The following is a 23050-nucleotide window of genomic DNA, read 5'->3' as shown; positions in this document are numbered from 1 at the left end:
TAGCGTGAATAAAGGTAGTCAGCATGGCTTTGTGAGGGGCAGGTCATGCCTCACAAATCATATTGAGTTCTTTGAGGAGGTGTCAAGACAGGTCAATGCGTAGGTTGTTTACATTAGGATTAAATCTTGGCACAACATTGTGGGCCAAAGGGCCTTTTCTGTGCTGTACTTTTCTATGTTCTATGTTTTATGTTCTGCAAGCAGGATTTTGAGTACCGGGAAGTCAGAGGTTTCTGCTAGAATCTAAAACACTTTCTTCCATTGGTGAAAGTGTAAACATTCATTTAGACAGTGAACTGGAAATCTGGAGTGCTATAGGCACTCTTTCAATGTAATTTGTTGTACCATTATACACTCTTGCTTTATGAACAATAGCATAAAAAATGTACATGGTTAAAAATGCCACCGCTTGTTTATTATCAAGTATCTATTATTCACATCAAAGGTAATCACCACAAATTCCTTGATATCATAAATTGTGGGAAAGCTTGCTTCTTGGGCAACAAATTGTAAAATCCAAATAGTCAATTCGTAGTACAGAACTTGAGTACAGAGGAATCTCAATTATCCGAATGACACAGGCATGGATATTTTGTTTGGATAATCGAATGTTCAGATGATCAAATGCTGGATAATGTAATTTAGTCAAGCATCAGGACCTTGCGAGATTTTTCACATCATCCAAAATTTGGATAATCGAATGCCGCATTATTGAGGTTCTTCTGTATTGCTGAAATGTGACTCATTTTGCCTAATCTTTTGTCTTGCATTCATCAGAACAATACAGCAGAACACCAATTCAAGGGGAAAACAGTCATTTATACTGCATAAGAGGAGAGTACTAATTGATTAGCAAGTAGATGCTGGTTGGTAGAGGTATTGCCATGGAGAAAGTGAGGACTGCAGATGCTTGTGCCCGTAAAGGGCTTATGCCCGAAACGTCGATTCTCCTGTCCCTTTGATGCTGCCTGACCTGCTGCGCTTTTCCAGCAACACATTTTTAAGAGATATTGCCATGAAAAGCACACCCATTAATGCTGACTGACAGTTTTCAGCCAGGCTTTCTTTAAAGTTTTAAAACAGATAGTTGACCTTGACTGGTCAGCGGTCACTATGGGAAATGAACCATTGACTGTCAAAAATTGTAGTGCTGAGAAAGCTCAGCCAGTCAGGCAGCATCCGAGGAGCAGGAGTGTCGATGTTTCAAGCATAAGCTCTTCATCAGGAATGTGAGGTGGGGGGCGGGGAGGTGGTCGTGGGGAAAGGCGGCTGAGAGATTGATGGAAGGAGTTGGGGCTGGGGGAGAAGGTAGCTGGGATTTTGATAAGTAGATGAAAGTGAGGGGTTGATGGTGATAAGTCAGAGTGGAGGGTCTATATGATAGGTCTAGTTTCATTTCTGGTCAATGGTAACTTGCAGGATGTTGATAGTGGGTGATTCAGTGATGGTAGCAAATGTCAAGGAGTGATGGTTAGATGTTTTCTTGTTGGAGATGGCTCTTGTGTGGCACAAATGTTACTTGTCACTTGTCACCCCAAATGTGGATATTGTTGTCCAGGACTTGCTGCATTTTGGCATGCATTGCTCCAGTGCCTGAGGAGTTGTAAATGGTGTTGAACATTGTACAATCATCAGCAAACATCCCCTTATTATGTCAGGAAGTTAGTGATGGAACAACAGAGGATGATTGCGCCTGGGTCAAAACCATGAGAAATACCTGCAGAGAAATCCTGGAGCTGAGATGTCTGACTTCGAACAACTACAACCATCTTCCTTTATGCTTTGTATGTCTCCAACTAACAGTGTGTTTTCCCCTAATTCCCATTGACTCTAGTTTTGCTGGGGCTCCCTGTTGCCCTGGTATCTATAGCATTTCCATCGAGACTGGAAGAAATTGCAATTCTGACCCAAATCGCTTTTCATCTCCACAGAAGCAGAATCCCTGGTAATAGAAAAGTCGGTTATACTGATTCACCAAGTAGAACGGATTTGCTGACTGCACTTTTTAAATTATTCTCTGGTGTTTCTTACAGTAGCTGGCTTTCTTAACAGGTCTTAAAATCCATACAACATCAGCTGAACATTTCTGACACCATGTTGTACTTGTTGGCTTTAATGGTGTTCGTGCCTGGATATGGAAATCAACTATGTCAGAGGTCACATGATTGTAGGCTTTTGTTCCGACAGTTCCCGGCAAGTTGGGTTTATTCTGGATATCAATAACCCAAGGGAGTTGTAACAATTATTAAAGCAAAGTACACTACAAAAAATACTGCAATGATAGCAATACATCACAAGCTTAGCCACACGATACCTACAGTCAAATTTACACAGGTTTATATGGACTTTAACCAAGGATCAGACTGAAACAGATATCAGCCTGTTCCATCTCAAGCTCCAGTCACCTAGCAGGTGATCCCTCCTGAGCTAGTCAACTATTGCTCTGAGGCAAGCTTTCTTATAATCTTATTCCATACAAGCTAGCTCTGTGTTCAAAACTTGACAATGTCCAATCACCAGCCATTGATCACTGCAAAAATCCCAAATGTGTCACATACCATGGCTGGTTTGATCAATTACTTAATAAGACTAGATTGTTTTTTTTTCGCAGGAAAGAAGCTTTTCTCCTGGTTTTAACAAACTTTGACCTCACTTTTAGCTTGCTCATGCTGTTGCTACCTTTATGTCATCCAGTCAACCATGTATCATTTTCACAGCACAATTCTGTGTCAAGCACCAACTCTGTTTAACTGATAAATAGTACACATTCTCACATCTAATGCCTTGGTCTACTTTTAACAGGACTTCAACCTTTTAGAAATACTATTTAGTCCATTTCTGTTGCGTATTAAGGTCAAAAAAGTTGTAAATTTTCCAGAGTTCTACTGGACCATCGGGATGCTGTCTGATCAGAGAGAGGTAACTTAAGAGTCACCACATCTTAGGTAAGGGGAAAAGAGTCAGAACTTTCAGAACCAAAAGCATCTAGACCAACTGCCGAGGTCAGCACTACAGGATTCATCGAATTTAATGGCCACAAAGTTTCACCGCGTACTCCTCACAGACCAGTGAAATAATTATTTGTAAATCGTTTCCCAGCTGTTATGGTTTCCTCACTTCTCATTTTTAATCTGTGTGTAGGTGTGGAAAACTGATTATAAATTAGTTTATGCATGGTATGGCTTTCTTTAAAGTGCCTGAAGTCCCTTGACATCCTCCAGATTTGACATTTCATGATCTCTGTCAGGAATGAGTATAACCCACATGTGAATTTTTCAAACATTCATTGAGGTGCAGTCTCAGAATTTACATTTCCAGCTATCACTTAGCTTGTATGACCCTTATTTATTTTTCACAAAAAAAAAATGTCCTGTCAAGCCTACTTACAAGTAAGTAATCTGGGGCTATGGGTTGTCGTCATGCCAGTTGCAGATTACTGCTCCAGGGTTCACTCCAATCCCAGCAATAGTCAACAATCCTGGTGGTGCTGCTAGGACTAAGGAAGTGCTAGTTTCTACTGGTAGCCAACTCCAGGACAAAAGTAATCCTGTTTTAAGAGGTGGAGGCCAAGATCTCAGGCACTGAACCACATAAAATATAGCTGTGCCTTATAGGAGCAGCAAAGGCAGGTTTGCTCCCAGATTTGCAGCTGGTGTTTGGGGCAACCACTACCATGTAAATTCCACATCATAACCTGGCTTCTTCCTTGGTGATTTGGGAAAATAAAGTTGATCACTTATTCAACACCATGCTGCACTTGTTGACTTTGCCTTCATGCCTGGATACAGAAAGCAACTACATCAGCGGTCACATGATTGTAAGCTTTTGTTCTGATGGTTCCTGGCCCATTGGGTTTACTCTGGATATCAATAACCCAAGGCAGTTCTAACAACAGGATATACACAGTGCCTCTTTATTAAAACAAAGTACACTTTTGGTAATCTCATCAACTGTGAGTAAGTTCAATGAATTCAAATCCAAACTGCTTAGTGTAAGTTGGTTCAGTGAGCCAAGTCAGGTACCTTTCAGACCTATGGCAGAATATAAAGCTTTTTTGTTGTTCCTTTGCGAACAGTTAAGCTTGATTATTTAAGCACATGTCTTGTTCCTTGGTCAGGATTCAATGATCCAGCTTTTTTTTTATTCATTCATTGGATATGGGTGTTTCTGGCTGGAAGCATTTATTGTCCATCTCTAGCTACTAGATTAGATTACTTACAGTGTGGAAACAGGCCCTTCGGCCCAACAAGTCCACACCGACCCGCCGAAGTGCAACCCACCCATACCCCTACATTTACCCCTTACCTAACACTACGGGCAATTTAGCATGGCCAATTCACCTCACCAGCACATCTTTGGACTGTGGGAGGAAACCGGAGCACCCAGAGGAAACCCACGCAGACATGGGGAGAATGTGCAAACTCCACACAGTCAGTCGAACCCGGGTCTCTGGCGCTGTGAGGCAGCAGTGCTAACCACTGTGCCACCGTGCCGCCCACTGTTGACTTGTTGGTGGTAGCTGCCTTCTTAAACCACTGTAGTTCACATGATGTAGGTAGACCCTCAAGAAAGGGAATTCCAGGATTTGACCAAGCAGCACTGAAGAAATGGTAATCTATTTCCAAATCAGGATGGTGAGTGGCTTGGTGGGGAACATGCAGGTGATGGTGTTCCCATGTATCTGCTGCCCTTATCCTTCTAGATGGAAGTGCTTGTAGGTTTGGACAGTGCTTTCCAAAGATCTTTGGTGGCTTTATTTAATATGTTTTGTAGATAGCACATACTGCTGCTATCGAACATTAATGGTGGAGGGAGTGGATGTTTGTAGATGTAGTGCCAATCAAGCAAGCTGCTTTGTCCTGGATGGTGTCAAGTTTCTTGGCTGTTGTTGGAACTGCACCCTGAAATAACTCCAAAGAGGCTGGTATCCCATCACCAAGTCACCACGTGCATAGTACTTAACACTGGTTTAACTTCCTCAGAACCAGCTTTCAGAGTGAGCAGAACTTCTGACATTCCTGTTTGTATCTGTCAACCAAGATTCCTTGAGTGGACTAGGTTAATAGCCCCAGTCAGGGAAATTATATTCTATGATGCCCATGTGGATGACCACATTACAATCACTACACACTCATCCAGACAAGTGGGGAATATTTTATCACAGTCCTGACTTGAGCCTTATAGATGGTAGACAGGCTTTGGGGAGACAGGAGATGAGTTACTTGCTGCAATATTCCTGGTCTCTGTCCTGCTCTTGTAGCTACTGTGATACTTTGCACATCCATTTGAGTTTCTGGTCACTGGTAACCCCAAGGATTTTGATAGTGAGGGTATCAGTAATGGTAACACCATTGAATGTCAAGGAATGATAGACTAACCAACTATTATTGGAGATGGTTATAACCTGGCATTTGTGTGGTACAAATTTTACTTGTCATTTGTCAGCCCAAGCCTGAATATTGTCTGGATCTTGTTGCATTTGAACATGGATTTTTCAGTATCTGAGGAGTCATGAATGGCACTGAACATTGTGTGACCATCAGAGAACATTCCCACTTCTGGCCTTTATGATGGAGGGGAGGTCGTTGATGAAGCAGCTGAAGATGGTTGGACCTTGGAGACTACCCTGAGGAAATCCTGCAGAGATGTCCTGGAGCTGATATGACTGACCTCCAACAACCACAACCATCTTCCTATGTAGCAGGTATGACTCCAGCCAATGGAGGATTTCCTACTGATGCCCATTGATGTGTTTTGCTGGGGCTCCTTGATGCCATACTCAATCCATGTTTGAATCAAGGCTGGAATGAGGTCAGGAGCTGAGTGGCCATGGTGGACCCCAAACTTGAGTGTCACTAAACTGGTAATAACACCATTAATGACACCTTCCATCACTTTACAGATAATCAAGAGTAGACTGAAGCAGTAGTAATTGGCTCTTGAACCAGGATTGATCCCTTTACTTGATGGTAATGGTTGAGTGGGGAATATGGCAGTCCATGAGATTGTAGGTTGAGCTGGAGGACAATCCTACTACTGTTGATGGTCCACAGCACCTCATGGATGCCCAGTCTTGAATTACTAGATCTGTAAGAAAGCTGTTCCATTTAGAATGTCATACAACATGATGTATGCTATGCTCAACATAATTCAAGACTTTGTCTCCACAAGGACTTGTGTGTGGTGGTCACTCTTACTAATACTGTCATAGATAGATGTATCTGCAGCTGCAGATTGGTAAGGATGAGGTCAAGTATATTTTTCCCTCTTGTTGATTCCTCACTACCAGCCACAGACCCCAGCCAGCAGGTTTCCTTTATGGGTCCTTTAGGGCTTGACCAGCTTAATCAGTAGTGCTGCTTCATATTTCAGGTTTCATATCTTGAAGGATAACAGTGGACCAATGCATTTACACAGCAATTTAGCAGTTTTCATAGACCACAAAATACCAGATTTATTGAAGTTAAACAATTGTGGCTTATTCATGGCTACTAAATTGATTATTCTGGATTTGCAGCATAAAAATTCTATGTTTCAAATTAAAATCTCAAATGAGTAAAATGCAATAAGATTGTACTGGTTTGAAAAATATTCTGCCAGAAAGGAAAATCTTCCATATTCATACCACCTGTAGTCACAAAAACTGACTGATTTTCATGGACTCAAAATATGGAACAAGATCTTAGAAAACTGATTGTCAAGGATATGTCTGAAAAGGTAACCCAGAAATGTATCAAAAATATCACACTGAATACTCTCATAGGAGTCAGAAGTTATCTTGACCCAAGTCTTCTGCTCAACTTTGGAACTATTGTGTCTCAGACTTATCCATCAGGACACTGTGCACTTATCTTGTTACTTTTAAAGGATCTCACATCCAATGCACTATCCTGCTAAACTCCCTCAGTGCAGGAATCCATGCAGAAACATGCAACGAGGATCAACACAGGCTGCACACCATTTTGGTTTAGTACGAGCTGATATCTGCTAAGTTTACAACTCCAGTGTGAAAGTTGGTGAATGGATGAGAGGATGAGTAAGTGAATAAGTAAGGTGGTAGGGTGAGTGGATGGATACAACAAGTGGTTATCTGGGTATGGTAGATGAGATAAGTTAAGTGAAGTAGCTATGGTGGCAGACGTGTGAGGCGAGAAAGGGAACATTTATATTTTTGTATTTGATTGTATTGTGAAGTGATCTTCCTTTTACAGACTCCTATATTATTTGGTTCTTTGTTTCATTCAGCATTCTATCTATATCTGTATTTCTTGATTCTCAGACTCCACCACATACAATATTCAGGCTTATTGTGGGCAGCCAGCTAAATCTGATAAATTGCGCTACCTATTTGATATTACCATAGGAACCAATTGCAGGTGGCACTTATAATGCATTAAACACTTTGATTATTTTAGGAACAATTTGGAATGCAATTATTCTTTCAACAGATTTTCTTACTGCAGTAACTGGAGGCCTTAGGGGAGGTAGTGGCACAATGGTAATATTACTAGCCTAATAATCCTGAAAGCCAGGCTGATGCTCTGGCGACATGGGTTCAGATGCCATCCTGGTTGTTAGTGAAATCTTAATTCAATTATCAAATCTGCACTATAAGGCCAATCTCAGTAACAATGATCATGACTCTGTGAAAATATAGTCTTTTGAAAAATCTGAGTTAATAAAGTCCTTTCGGGAAGGAAATCTGCCATTGTTACTTGATCTGGCCTACATGTGACTTTGGACACACAACAATGAGTTTGGTACATACATAAAAACTGTTTTGCCTTTTGCACTGGGCACCTTTACCATCCGCTCCACTTTCTTCTCCTCCCTTCTTTACCAAGGTCATAAAAACTGTCACTTTCCAACGTTGCTTCTTTGAAGGAAGAGTCATCTTGTACTTGAGATGTCAACTCTGTTTCTCCCTACTTATATGGTGACAGACCTAATGAGTTTCTGCAGTACTTTCTGTTTATATTTCATTTTTCCAGCATCCACAAATGGCAGTTAGTTAATTACCCTCCGAAATGGCCTAGTATATCAAAATAGAGTTCAAAAGCAATTAGGCATGGGTAACAAATGCTGGCCTTGCCAGTGATGCCTGCATGTATAAAAGAATAAAGAGAAAAGAAATCCCTCATATATTTCTTTTCTTTCAGTAAATGCTTGATGTTTTGTGTTTTTACATATTTCTTTCTTGCTATGCCACTATGGTACTGTTTCACTCAGTTGTATAAAAAGCCAATGCCATGGTCTCACATATACGTATGTCTATGTCCTTCCATTTTACTACTTGTTTTATTGCCCACCAGCAGAGCAGGCAATACCAACGTACCTACTATGTGTGATGGAGATTGTATATCACATTCAGAGATGTACCTTAAAGCATATTTATTTCCTAAATACTTAAGCAAGTAGTGTAATTGATGTTTCACACTTTTGTATACATTTATTTTGAGAAGTACCAGACTGAAATGAACAAATTATCGAGTGACATTCTGGAAAGTTCTCTTGAGTGACAGTGAATGCATTTCAATCGAGCATTTCCCAAAGGACCATTACATGCTTGTCAGTTGAAAGCATACTTGATAGCTTGCTGCTTCAATGGGCAAACTACAAACGAGTAAAATGGTTTCTGTCTTGCTGCAATGTAATGCAAATTGTGACAACAAATCTGATCACTGATATAACAAGGCATCTGAAACAATTCTATGTAATAGACAATGCTCTGAGAAGAGTTCAAAGCAAAAGCAGATCCTACATATTTGCTGCAGTATCTTAAGTGCTGAAGGAGAAATTATTCATAATACAGGTACACAATCCTTTATCTGAAATCCTTGTGGCCAGTTCTTTCTCAGAATTCAGAATTTTTCGGATTTCAGAATAAATGACATTTCACAGTGAAATAAAAAAAAATGCCTAACAGCAAACACACATGTGAATAGTACAAGCACAGAGACACCTGTCAGTGCTAGGCCACGCCGCCAAGTCACATCTGAGTGACTTGGTTTGAGTGGTTGTGGAGTTGAGTTGCCTGTTCACATTAGATTAGATTACATTAGATTACATTACAGTGTGGAAACAGGCCCTTCGGCCCAACAAGTCCACACCGACCCGCCAAAGCGCAACCCACCCATACCCCTACATTTACCCCTTACAGAACTCTACGGGCAATTTAGCGTGGGCAATTCACCTGACCTGCACATCTTTGGACTGTAGGAGGAAACCGGAGCACCCGGAGGAAACCCACGCAGACACGGGGAGAACGTGCAAACTCCACACAGTCAGTTGCCTGAGGCGGGAATCGAACCCGGGTCTCTGGCGCTGTGAGGCAGCAGTGCTAACCACTGTGCCACCATGCCGCCCACATGGCAAAATGATATTCCACGTTCAACGAAAAATTTCAGATTTCGGATAAAGGATTGTGTATCTATACTACTCATGAATTTTGCGTTTCCCTATAATTTATACTTCATAGCTGGTGGTTAGACAGTATTTTCTATATAACAGTTCTTTCTCCGGCATTAAGATACCCCAAGAATAATGCATGTGACCCTCAGCTGTTGCTTTATTTGTGATAGCATTTCATTGCAGTGCTATTTGGTTGTAGGCTCAGTCATAAGTTTCTGAGCCTGACTGACTTTGCAAGGGAAACAAGGGAATCATGCTTTTTCTCATGCTTTAGTCAAAAATTCACCTTGCTAATTGAACAAAAGTTCTACATCCACTAACTTGATTATGTATCATAGAACTGTTATAGCATCTGACCCCATTCTTAATGGGCTTAGTTGTTATTGGATAATTCTACAAAGAATATGTAAATTCTCAAGTATATTTTACCATTCAATTAAAAGCAGTTGAATTGCAGCATTCAACAGACATGGCTAAGCAATCTCACAGCCAACAGATCCGATCTAAGCACTGCAGTCCTGCCACATCCATCTGTGGATTGTGGTGGACAATTAAACAACTCATTGATGGAGGTGGCTCCATAAATATTTGCATCCTTAATGCTGGGGCAGCCATCAATGCAAATGGGAAGACTGAAGACATTGAATGCATCTTCAGCCAGAAGTTCCCAGTGGATGAACCATCTTGGCCTGCTCCTGAGGTCCCCTGCATTACAAACAATTGGATTCATTCCATGTGAATATCAAAAAGATACTAAATACTGCAAAAGCTATGGGCCCTGACAACATTCTGTCTATAGGACTGAAAACTTGTGATCCATAAGTGACTGCACCTCAAGTTGAGCTTTCCAGTACAGGTGTAACATTGGCATTCACCTGGCAATGTGGAAAAAGGGGCCAGGTATGTTTTGTAAGCAAGAAGTTGAACAAATCCATTATTCTGTTCTCAATCATCAGTAAAAGAATGGGTAATTGACAATACAATTGGGGAGGTGATGGCCTCATGGTATTATTGTTAGACTATTCATCCAGAAAAGCAGCTAATGTTCTGGGGACCTAGGTTCGAATCCTGCCATTTAAGATGGTGGAATTTTGAATTTTAAAAAAATCTGAAGTGAAGAATTTACTGATGACCAGAAAATCTTTGTCATAGACTCGTGAAACTATGACAGAAGATGCTGATAAATTCCTGCAGGCTACTTAGTCCCTCCCAGTTAACAGTGTTGGAGGCCTTTGTAAAGTCAAAGACGGCCATGCTACTGCTTTCTGCAATTTTATTTGACAAGTCCTGCTGTGACAATCACTGTGCTTCTGGATGGACCGAACCAACATTGCATTGATGGTGGTAGCTGTTCAGCCACAGGGAGGAATAATTGAGGAGCCTTTTTTGCAATGACCTTCCCTGTGATGGAAAGGTTACTTTTCTGTGATTACCATAATTGATCTGATCTCTTTTCTTGAAGACGTTCACAATTAGAGTGTCACAGAGATCCATTGGCATGTTCTGCTCCTTCCAGATGATGTGGAGGTGCCAGTGTTGGACTGGGGTGGACAAAGTTAAAAATCACTCAATAGCAGGTTAGAGTCCAACAGGTTTATTTGGAAGTAATAGCTTCGGAGTGCTGCCCCTTCATCAGGTAGCTAGTGGGGCAGGATCATAGGGCACAGAATTTATAGTAAAAGATCAAAGTGTCATACAACTGATGTGATGTATTGAACAAACCTAAATTGCTGTTCAGTCTTTAATCACTTAGAATGGGGTTGCAGGTTTCAATTAATTAATGTGTAAATCCCAGAACTTCTTTCAAGTTGCATTCCCAAGATAACTTAAGGTCTTATAAAAATAATGGTGATATCTCTGCTTGGACAATGCATTAAAGGTGTGAGGTTAGAGTCTGTCTATATCCCATCCTTGAGTCAGACTGGTTCTATTTCCAAAATAGGAATTGATAAAATGTCACATGGACTGACTGCCTACAGATTGTGAGCTTTTGAACAAAATAGAATATATCTGCAAATACAAATCAGCAAATCCAAGTTCACCCCATAGACTTATATGTGTGTGTGTGTGTATACGTGTGTATGTGTGTACGTGTGTGTGTGCGCGCATGCTTGATAGAGTGTATGCACAAGTGTGACGGAGGGTGTGAGTGCGCATGTGTGTGTCGGCGTGGGTGTCTGAGAGAGGCCGTGCGTATGAGAGAGGATCTGTGTGAGTGTGATCATGTGTAAGAGAGTGTGTGTGTGCAAGAGTGTGCAAGTGTAGTGGGGTCACTTGTAGTGTGACATGAACCCAAAGTCCTGGTTCAGTACCCATGAGGATGGCCTCAAATTGGACCTTGGGTTCATATCACACTACAGGCAATCCCATCACACTATGCACTCTCACACACAAGCACACATTTATACACAGATACACACACTTTTACACACGATCACACTCACACACATCCTCTCTCATACACACGTTCTATCTCAGACATGCACACCCACCCACACTCGCACTCATGCCCTCTCACAGGCATATACTCCATTGCACTCGCACACACTCTATCAAGCACACACACACACTTTCTCCCTCTCTCCCTCACATACGCACACAAGTTGATGGAGATGAATTTGTATTTGCAGATACATACTATTTTTTCAAAAAGCACACAATATGCAGGCAGTCAGTCCATGTGACATTTTATCAATTCCTATTTTAGAAACAGAACCAGTCTGACTCAAGGTTGGGATATAGACGGACTCTAACCTCACACCTTTAATGCATTGCCTGAGCTGAGATGTCACCGTTTTTTAAAACTGTATGTTATCTTGGGAACGTAGCTTGCAGGAAGTTCTGGGATTTGCATGTTAATGAATCGAAACCTGCAACCCCATTCTAAGTAATTAAAGACTTAACAGCAATCTAGGCTTGCTTAATACATTGCATCAGTTGTATGACACTTTGATCTTTTACTATAAATTCTGTGTCGTGTGATCCTGCCCCACTAGCTACTTGGCGAAGGGGCAGCGCTCTGAAAGCTTGTACCTTCCAGATGAGCTGAAAATGTGTTGCTGGAAAAGCGCAGCAGGTCAGGCAGCATCCAGGGAACAGGAGAATTGACGTTTCGGGCATAAGCCCTTCTTCAGGAATGAGGAAAGTTTGTCCAGCACTGTCACCTAATCTCTCTACAGTCAGCCGTACCTCACCTGAGGGCCACATTCTCTCAGAACTGCAAAGGATCTCTATTGTTTTACATCCTCAGAAGAATTCACACACTTAGCAACCGCTTTTTCTACACCATATCGGGCATCAAAAACTGTAAGTACAACAAACTTTCATGTACCCACCTCAATAGTCTGGATTCCTCGACTTTTCCAGAAGCCTCCCCCGGCCTCTGGAACTGCTCGGCTCCCCCCACCCTGTCTCAGTCAAATCCATCGAATTCAGCACCGCCTTCCTAACCTGCAATCTTCTTCCCGACCTCTCCGCCCCCACCCCAGTCTGACCTATCACCCTCACCTTGACCTCTTTCCACCTATCACATTTCCGACGCCCCTCCCCCAAGTCCCTCCTCCCTACCTTTTATCTTAGCCTGCTGGACAAACTTTCCTCATTCCTGAAGAAGGGCTTATGCCCGAAATGTCGATTCTCCTGTTCCCTGGATGCTGCCTGACCTGCTGCGCTTTTCCAGCAACACATTTCCATCTCTGAATTAACGGTCCATTAGTAATACCAATAGACCATCACTCCCTTTGGTACTTCAGCATGATTGCATCTGCCTTGTTGGTTCTGAACTGTCAGATGGCATTTTCAGCCTAATGTCAGCTGGAATTATGTTGTGGAGTTGGTAGCAGGTAAAATACTATGGGATGTAGTTTTGGGCACTGGTGTCAAAAGCTTAGTCTTTCTTGAGGAGATCCTCAAAGTTCTCCTTCTATTAAGTGCTGATTGCTTGCCTGCCTGTTTGTCTGTCTATCTGTCTTTGGTGAGTGGCATTCAGTTCTTAGCTCTCAGTAGAGTAGGAACTTGGGTGCTTGATCTGGAGATGGTTTTCACTGTGCTGAAGAATTCACATGTGGTGTCACCTACTGTGCTTTTTCCACCCATCATGTGTTCCTTTCTTCATGTTTTTTTTTTGTCGGCTCTCAGCCTTCATTTGTCTGTAAATCAGCTTTCTTTCCCTTGAATGTTAATGATGTTTCCAATTTCTACCCACCTTGCACTTGTAATTTAATAGCTCCTGGATCTTTTTGTTGTTCTTGTCAAACCAGCCTCGATGTTTCTTGGTACTAAAACACAAAAGTCTCCTCACAGCTACTATTTATGATGGATTTAAGATCTCGCTCACTGTATCCTTAGTGCTTCTGCACTTCCTTCATCCCTGCTATAGTTTTCACAGTTCCCCACCTCTCCCCAATTTATGACCTTGAAGAGTGCAGCAGATGCATGGGACCAACAGCCAATTTCTAATTTCCAGTCACTAGTTTCTCATCAGGTCACACAACACTCTGACTTGAAACTGTATCCATTTCCTTCACTGACACAGGGTCACATTTTTGTAACACCCTTCCTAACAGCACTGTGGATGTCCCCTTACCCCAAAGACTGCAGTCTGTTGAGAAGGCAGCTCACGTTCACCTTCTCCAAGGCAATAAATATTGGCCGATCCATTGATACCCACAATGCACAAATATAAATTTCCAATGTGGTAACACCCGAAGTATACTTCAATTTCATTCACCTTCAATATAATTCCCTATAAAAATAAACAGGGTCTCCCTCAACCAATCTCAATTAGATTGTCAGTTCACATCAACTGTCCCAATCTGCTGCATAATCAATATGTTGCTAACTGATAAAGCCTTTAAACTTCATCATTACAATAAACAATAATTGTACATAAAGAAACACAAACAAACTGTATGTTTATAATTGCATTGTTTAATTGTGGAATTCCAATTAAAGGGAGAAAGGAGGGATGGGGATCTGAATTGCACAAGAAGTTTGCACATTTCAGGTTGTCAAAAGCAGATTAAAATGTTGCTATTATGTTAGAAGGAAGTTTCAGATGGGTCAACCTTTCCGATATGTTAGTTGGAAAGCTCTTTCGCATTTATTACCATGGCACGAGTGCTTTTTAAATGCCTAAGCAGGAGTATTACATTCACAGTCACAATCGTATTAGCAATGAAAGTAAAAAGTGTACCTTCAGAAACTCAACCACACAAGGTGTGCACATAGCAAGGTCAATGTCTTCCTGCGCACTTTGGTCAGTACACACTGCTTTATGCTTCTTACTGAGACATTTTCATTGCCAGACTATGCTTCAGAAAGGTACTGCAAGTTTATTGTTGCATGTTGCAACTTTACTGAAGAGAGGCAGCCTTTTCAGGACAAGGAGACTGCTAAAGATAGCAGGGAGTTTGGGGTTCATAGCGGGAAAGCTATCTCAGTGGGCAGCAAGGAACTTAATTAAGCAGAATGGCGGCAAACCAAAACCCTGCAATCTTTCCTGTTCCACATGAATTAAATTCTGCAGGAAGTCCCAAGGAATACCTCCCTGAATTCAAGAGTTGACAGAGCTCTGAAGTGCACTGAGTATTCCAGTACACAAATCACAAAAGGCTAGTGTGCAGATAGCAAGCAAAGGTAATAGAATGTTATAATTTATTGTGAAAGGAATTGAATACAAAGGTTTTTTCAGTTAACAGGGCACTGATAAGACCACACCTGGAGTAATGAATACCATTTTGGTCTCCTTCTTAAAGGAAGGAAGTAACTATGTCAGAAAAAGTTCAGAGAAAGTTTACCTGAAATGAGGTAATACCTGGAATTGGTGAGTTGTCATATGATGAAAGATTGGACAGGCTAGGTTTTTATCCAATGTAGTTTGAAAGAATAAGACATGACGTGATAAAAACATGCCCTGAGAGGTCCTGGCAAGGTAGAGTGGTGACCCATTTAAAACAGAACTTTTTCACAGTTGGTCATATATCATTGTTTTCACTGTGTTTTCAGGAAGAGATTGGCAAAGTCTTTGATTTTTCTAAGGCACTGGTGAATAGATTCTTGGTAAGCAAGAAGGTGAAAGGTTATTTGGCGAGGTGCGTGTGTAGATTTGTGGTCACAATCAGGTCAGCTATGATATTATTAAATGGCTTGAGAGACTGAATTCCCTACTCCTCCACCTTGTTCATTTTGTTCCTGCTGCACTGTCAATTGATATCCTTAAATAATCAGTTTATGAACATCTAATGGTCCTTTCAAGCCTGGACTACAGTTATGATATCTGTAAGTGGGATAGCCTACAAGGTTGATGCCAACCCATGCCCTTGCTTCTGACCCTCATAACCCCTTTTTGCCCTCAACCCCTACCCCATAAATATTCCTCCCCAAAATAACTCCCTTTTTCTGTGGGTAATCTTGTACCATGGCAATCTGGGAGTTAATGTATTGGCAGCGTTGCTGCTGGTCTCTGACTGACTGACAATTTTCTTTCTGAAATTATTGTTTGCCTTCACTTCCATCACTCCAGTAGGTGCCAAGTTCCAGATGATTGAAGTTCATTTTGTAAACAATGACTTTACTTCAAGTCTTCCCAACATCTTTTGTCAATGCCTTGAAACTGTGTCCCCAAGCCTATGTGTGATCAACATTGCTTCAGGGGAAGAACCTCAGCTTCTTCTGCTTAACATTGTAACTAAAATCCTCCTGCCCTCTTGTAAATCACTTCTGCATCTTCTCAAGAAGCTTTGCATCTACCTAAATGTTGTGAATGGAATGTATGCAGGGAACACCCCAATCAATACATTACAAATGATGTCAAGTGATATGAGGATGGTGAGGGCAGATGGTGTTGAAATCGATCAGCCATAATCTAACTGATTGGCATAGTGGACTTGATGGCTGAATGGCTATGCCTGCTTTGACGCTCCAACGATCCTAACTGCATCTCACAAGCACCCGTAGAAAGTTTCCATTATTCCTTTAATTCCACTGCATTTGACTATTCCAATGCATTCCTGGCGATCCACCCAAAATTGACCTTTCATGAATTTAAAAGGGCAATCCTCTGTATGCCTGACTCATGACATATCTCTGTACAACATGAAGATATTTTGTCACCTAATAACAAGCCAATTGCAGTGAGGATGGCCAAGGAGCAGAGTGGAACACCCTTATCTGCAGCCAGACCTTTCCTCTATCACAATGTCAGAAATGGGGATACTTGCTGATGGTCACACAAATTTCAGTACCATGCATGAATAGTTAGACACTGACAACATGTATAACAGTACATGGACAACATTCAGGCTTGTGTTAATGAATGTCAAATAACATTCTTGCCACAATTACCAGGCAATGACAATCTTCAACAATGGAGAATGGTATTCTTATTCCGACTGTCTCTAGGTTAAAAACCTGGAACACTCAAAAGAATGAGGTGTCATTCTTCACAAGTCACTCAACAGCAGGCAATTCAGAAGACAAATCAAACGTCAGACTTTATTACTAGAGGATTGGACGATCGAAGCAAATATGTCTTTCTTCAATTATGACAGAATTGGCAAAACTATATTTGGAGTATCATGGATATTTCTTATCTCCTTACAGAAGGAAATATGTACCTGTTATAGAGACAACGCAACAAAGGATGACCAAACTAATTTGTGGGATAGTGGGAATACCATGTGTGGAATGATTAATTAGTCTGGGAATTTATTCTCAGAAGTTCAGAAGAATGACAGGTGATCTCATAAAAACATTCAAAATCCTTCCAGAGATTGACAGGTAGAGGCAGGAAGGATGTTTCCCTTAGCCATGGGTAGGGTCTAGAACCAGTTATTACACACTTAGAATAAAGAGCAGACCATTTAGGACTAAGAGATAGAAAATTTTTTCACTCAATGTTGTGAATCTTGGAATTCTCTACCACTGACAACTGTGGAGGTTCAGTCATTAAGTATGTTCAAAACTGAGATCAATAGATTTCGACATATTAAAATATCAGGAGAATAGATTACTTACAGTGTGGAAACAGGCCCTTTGGCCCAACACCAACCCTCCGAAGAGCAACCCACCCAGACCCATTCCCCTACATTTACCCCTTCACCTAACTCTACGGGCAATTTAGCATGGCCAATTCACCTAACCTACACATTTTTGGACTGTGGGAGGAAACCAGAGCACCCGGAGGAAACTCACACAGACACAGGGAGTACATGCAAACTCCACACAGACAGTTGCCTGAGGCGGGAATTGAACCTAGGTCTCTGGTGCTGTGAGGCAGCAGTGCTATCCACTATATCGCCAAATGGGGATATGGGGATAGCACAGAAAATGGTGCTAAAATAGAGTCAGTTCCATCATTTAAAGGGGTGAATAGCCTACTCCTACACCTATCTCTTATGTCATGTTCCTAACAGAAGTGTTGGTGTCCCTAACCCAGAACTTATACAGCAGTTCAAGATGACATCTCAACACTAACTTCTCAAGAGCAATTAAATTGAGCCAGTAAGGATGATGCTCATGTCCCATGAAAGAATTGTAAAAATATTGCACACTTAAAACTTTCAAGCTGATCTGGGAGCTCAATATTCGAAGCTTGGAAGCTTCACTAATATAAAATAAGGACCATGTTCAAAATTGAATGTCCATGCCTATTTGTCACCATTGTTCTGAAATGTACCTATGGTGAAATATCTCAACATATTGTTAAAAAAACATCCTTGCCAAGAGAATTTGGACAACAAAATTTATTGTGTTTTAAGTCCAGCCTCTACTGTTACATAAAATGTCAGTTAATGTCACCTAACTTTGGCAGATTATTTTCTAATTTATGAAAGCATCTGTCTTGATCACCACAATGCTTCTGTGATTCAAATGACAGATTATTTGCTCTAGGATTTGTCACTCTCTGGTAAATTCATCTGAATACAGCTCATTTAAAATAATACTGTAGCTAAAATATTAGCTGATACATAGATCAGATTGCCCATTAACTGTTATAATCTTTTTTTCTTGTAAGGTAATGAGGAATCATTGAGTTGAAACTGGAGGTAGATTGATAAATCCAAGTTGAATGGAAATTTTTAGCAGAGATATATGATACTTCACAGTCTGATTACATAAGATTATGAACTATGCTACAGTACAAATGGGGAGGTAATGGCCTTGTGTTAATACTGGACTGTTAATACAGAGACTCAGGTAATGTTCTGGGGACCCAGGTTCAAATCCTGCTATGGTAGATGGTGGAATTTGAATTCAATTAGAAACAAAATCTGGAACTAGGAGTCTAATTGTTGGGGAAAAAAAAACATCTGGTCCAGCAATATGCTTTAGGGGAGGAAACTGCCATCCTTACCTGGTTTGGCCTACATATGACTCCAGACCGACAGCAATGTGGTTGATTCTCAATTGACCTCTGGGCAGTTAGAGATAGGCAACAAATGCTGGCCTAGCCAGCAATGCTCTCATCTCCTGAATTAATTTCTAAAAAATGCAAAATTCTCAATTATATTTTAGAGGAACAAGACAGCACAAAGCTGATAAATTTAGCAGAGTTCTGCTAAATTCTGGTTCCTGTTCTCACATCTTATTTTTTATTATGATCCTAATATCCCCTGAAATGATCACAAATTTGAATTCAGCATTAAAATGTGGGTGCATTAATTTCAGGATATTTTTGCTGACTTATCAGAACTCTTATTGCCCAGGCTCTATACCATTCTGAATAAAACACCTTAGAGAATCGCTAGATACATCCAAAGAAGCCAGCAAGTAAATTAATTTATTTCAGTGTGTGGATCAGGACTGTCCTTCATTAGCACATATTATACTGCATGTTGCTATTTGTTCTATTTGCTGCACCAAACTAATCAGAGCTTGAGGTTATATCACTATAGCAAGCCAGCTAGTACACTATTCACAAATGAATTTCTCAAAAAATCTCTTGTTCCATAAAAAAAAATTATTTGTACTACCATTTGCAAGACAAGGTAACCCAACCTAGTCAACGAAGAAATCAATGATTCATTAGCAAAACTGTGTTAATTCTTGTCAGCCCCACTTTCTTCAGTCTCTACTCATTTTTTTTATACCTAATCTTTAAATCATACAGGTCATCTAATGGTACACATTTACGTTTTCACTGATTGATGGTCTGGTATCATTTTGTACCTCGGGTTATTTTGCTTCTCCAGGGAATGTTGTTGCCATGGTAGGTTTAAAGAAGTTATTCATGGGATATGGGTTTCGCTAGCTGGTCAGCATGTATTGCCTGTCCCTAGTAGCCCTTGAGAAGGTGATGGTGATCTGCCTTCTTCAACCCTGCAGTCTACATGTTGTAGGTAGACCATTATACCCTTAGAGAGGTAATTCCAGGATCTTGACCCCGCAACAGCGAAGGAACAGTGATATATTTTCAAGTCAGGATGGTGAGTGGCTTGGAGGGGAACTTGCACATCGTGGTATTTCCATATATCTGCTGCCCTTGTCCTTCTAGATGGAAATGATTATGGATTTTGAAGGAGCTACCTATGGACTTTTAACAAATCTCTCCATGCATCTTGTAGATAATATACACTGTTGCTATTGAGCGTCAGAGGTGGAAGGAGTGGATGTTTGTGGATGTGGTGCCAATTAAGTGGGTTGCTTTGTTAAGTTTCATCTTTGTCAAGATGGTGTCAAGTTTCTTGACTGTTGTTGGAGCTGCACATATCCAGGCAGACTGCACTCAACCTGCAAAGTATTCCATCACACATCTGACTTGCACTTTGTAGATGGTAGATAGACTTTCGAGAATCAGGATGTGAGTTATTTGCCTTGGCATCCTCAAATTGCTCCATCAGGAATGCTGCTCTCAACAGCAAATTGGCAATGTCCTTTTGTTTCCTTTGCTTGTATGTCACGTTCAGATAATATCTTCGCAAATGAAGTAACTTTATTTTTGCAGTTGCATTAGAGCAGTTATAAATGATTTAAGGAAGACAATTTGAAATGATTTATGGTCGGGCTTCATGGTTATTTTGTCTATCCTCAACAGATAGTGATTAAAATGCTCACAAACAAAGACGATAGATAAGTATTCTTTCTCAATCTGAATGTAGCATCATTCAGTTTGCATTAATGCCTTGGATGAAAATGCAAATGGTTGTCCTTTCCTGCATTAGGATTATTCCAGTCAAGTCTAACTGATAGTATACTGAAAAGGTGACTTCATTATTGACATTGTGGTATCTCAGCACCAGCATTAGTTGTTTTATTTTTGTTAAAAATGATCTTACTTCTGGCCAGGTCAGGATGGTAGTTTCCTTCCCTAAAGGACATTAATGAACGAGATGGGATTTTCTGACAACTGAAAATGATTTCATGGTCATCATTAGGTCCTTAATTCCAGATTCTTATTGAATCCATATTGCTTTGGAAATTTGTGTTAACATTTCTTCAATGATTTGAATGGGGTACTGAGAACTCTTCAAAACTCTATTGAGATCGTTTGGATCTATGTATTACTGTCAGTTCTCCAGGTTTTCAAGACTGCTTCCATACTTCAAATCCACTCAGTGGGGAATTGTCCTTCCTGATTGCACCCTTCTTTTCCAGCTTTTCTATCAATCTTTCAGGCTAGGCTTAAGGGCAGCTGAATCTGTCCACACTCATCTACTTTGATATTCACCGGGTAATTTGGAAACTAGAAGAAGGAGTAGGCCAGTCCGCCCTCAGATAGTCCTCAATATCTTGAGGCCATTTTCCTGCTTTCTCCTCTAACCTTTGATGCCTTCAAAATCTAAAAACAAATCTAACTCTTTCTTGAATAAAGGAAGTTATAAAATACTTGCAAAAAATGCCTTTGTAATTTTTGAGCATCTGTTCAGCAGTCAATGGCTTAGCAGCTTGTGAAGAACTGGGAATCTTTCTGCATGTATAGAGTTACCATTCAATATCACATCTCACAGGAGTTGTGCATTGGAAATCCCATTACTCCCAGAGTCATCACAAATGTGAGCATTTGATGAAACCCAACTTTATCAACCTGCTTTATTCAGGTTGAAAGAATAGGTCTTTTCACTGACAACAAAAGAACTATTCATGGTAATCAAATGCTTGTTAGTCTCTGGCAAGAAATAAACATGAACTGCAAAATTTATAATTGTATAATTTAAACTCTACCACTTTTCAAATTCCCATACATATACAAACAAATGAACAAAGAGACAAGGAAAGGCTCAAGTATTATGGATGGAGAAGGAAAACAAATGTCAAATAAGTTAGTTTTGGTCCCAGTTCAGATCATAGACATTGACACATGTTATTTTCTTTCACTTACTTCTGTTTCCATACAGGTCTTTGTTGATAAGACCTGATTGCTTGCACAAAGGTGCACCCTTTCTTTCACAGAATGAGAATTTGTCCTTTCTGGGCCTCTGAATTGTTTTCTCTCCCCTTTTTCCCTTTCAACAGACAATTTTGAGAGACAGCAGTTTACAGGGGAATGATGAATCAGAACAGCTGCCAGGAGACTTTCTGTTATCTCTCCACACGGGTAGGAGAGACAGAGATTAAGGTGCTCTCTCTTTGGGTGTTTCTCCTGGATTGTGCACAGAAAAGGCTATCGCCATTTGCTGACATGTTGCTGATATATGTAGCATTTTTGCCACTGCTTGAATAAGGCAACATTTTAGATATATCTCATAATGAGTTCAAATAAATCATTTTCAAAATGGCAAAATCTTCTTCCACAGTTTTTGTGGTTTAAAGCAGTAGCTTTGACCATTTTTTTCACTCAACTGTCCAAAAAAGTAAAATGATGTTCACACCAAACTTCAAATTTCCTTCAGCTGAGATGAATGAATTTTGCTTAAGATATACAACCTAAAACTCCAGATCTTCATTCTGACCATTGCATTATGCTTCCTGTTTCATTTATCCTCTTGGCACAAGAATTATTCCATCATATAGCCCCAACCTTAACTTAAAGGCCTTGATTATTAGGACTCCATCTTCCAAAGCGCATAACATTGCATGGACCACCAGTGTTTATCTGGCGCTCTATATTTACTTGGTGTTCTCCTTCATCATTTTAATAGTCACAAACCATTAATCACTTTTAGATCCAATGATGTCAACTTCTTGAATCATGCAGCATGTTCATTTCTTCCACAGCCATCTTTCTAGACTTCCTCAGCTTCTTTCTATCAAATAATTGTGTACCATCTGACTCAGTGGCTTGCAGTTAGAAAAATTGCTTTGACTATGCAGGGTATGTTTAGTGTGATTTCTTCCACAATATTTCTAACCATCACCAGTCAGGTATCTATCTGCTGGCTCTTCTGTAAATATGTCTTACTCTTTTCCAATATTCTGTTCAATTTCAGCTTGCAATGTCTCTCAGCATAATGCAGATTCATGTACTCTCCCTTTCTTCATGATTCTGCTAAATGTGAGTTTGTTTTTGCCTATGAATGGGTTTGATGACTAACTTTCTGTAGCCATGTTTATTTCTTTTAAAACATAGTCAATACCAAAGACTTCTTGGAGAGTAGTGGGTTTTGTTTTAACTGGGTGATTTTTTAGAAGGGAATAGAGTAGACAGTTGTGTAGTGGCCATTGGTTAGAAGGTAGAAGGCAGAAGATGCTTGAGGAAACT

Source organism: Chiloscyllium plagiosum, unplaced genomic scaffold, assembly GCF_037043375.1.
Source record: "Chiloscyllium plagiosum isolate Xiang-an unplaced genomic scaffold, Cpla_swu_hap1 HiC_scaffold_7, whole genome shotgun sequence".
In the NCBI taxonomy this organism is placed as follows: domain Eukaryota; kingdom Metazoa; phylum Chordata; class Chondrichthyes; order Orectolobiformes; family Hemiscylliidae; genus Chiloscyllium; species Chiloscyllium plagiosum.
Note: the sequence above shows the minus strand (reverse complement) of the source record.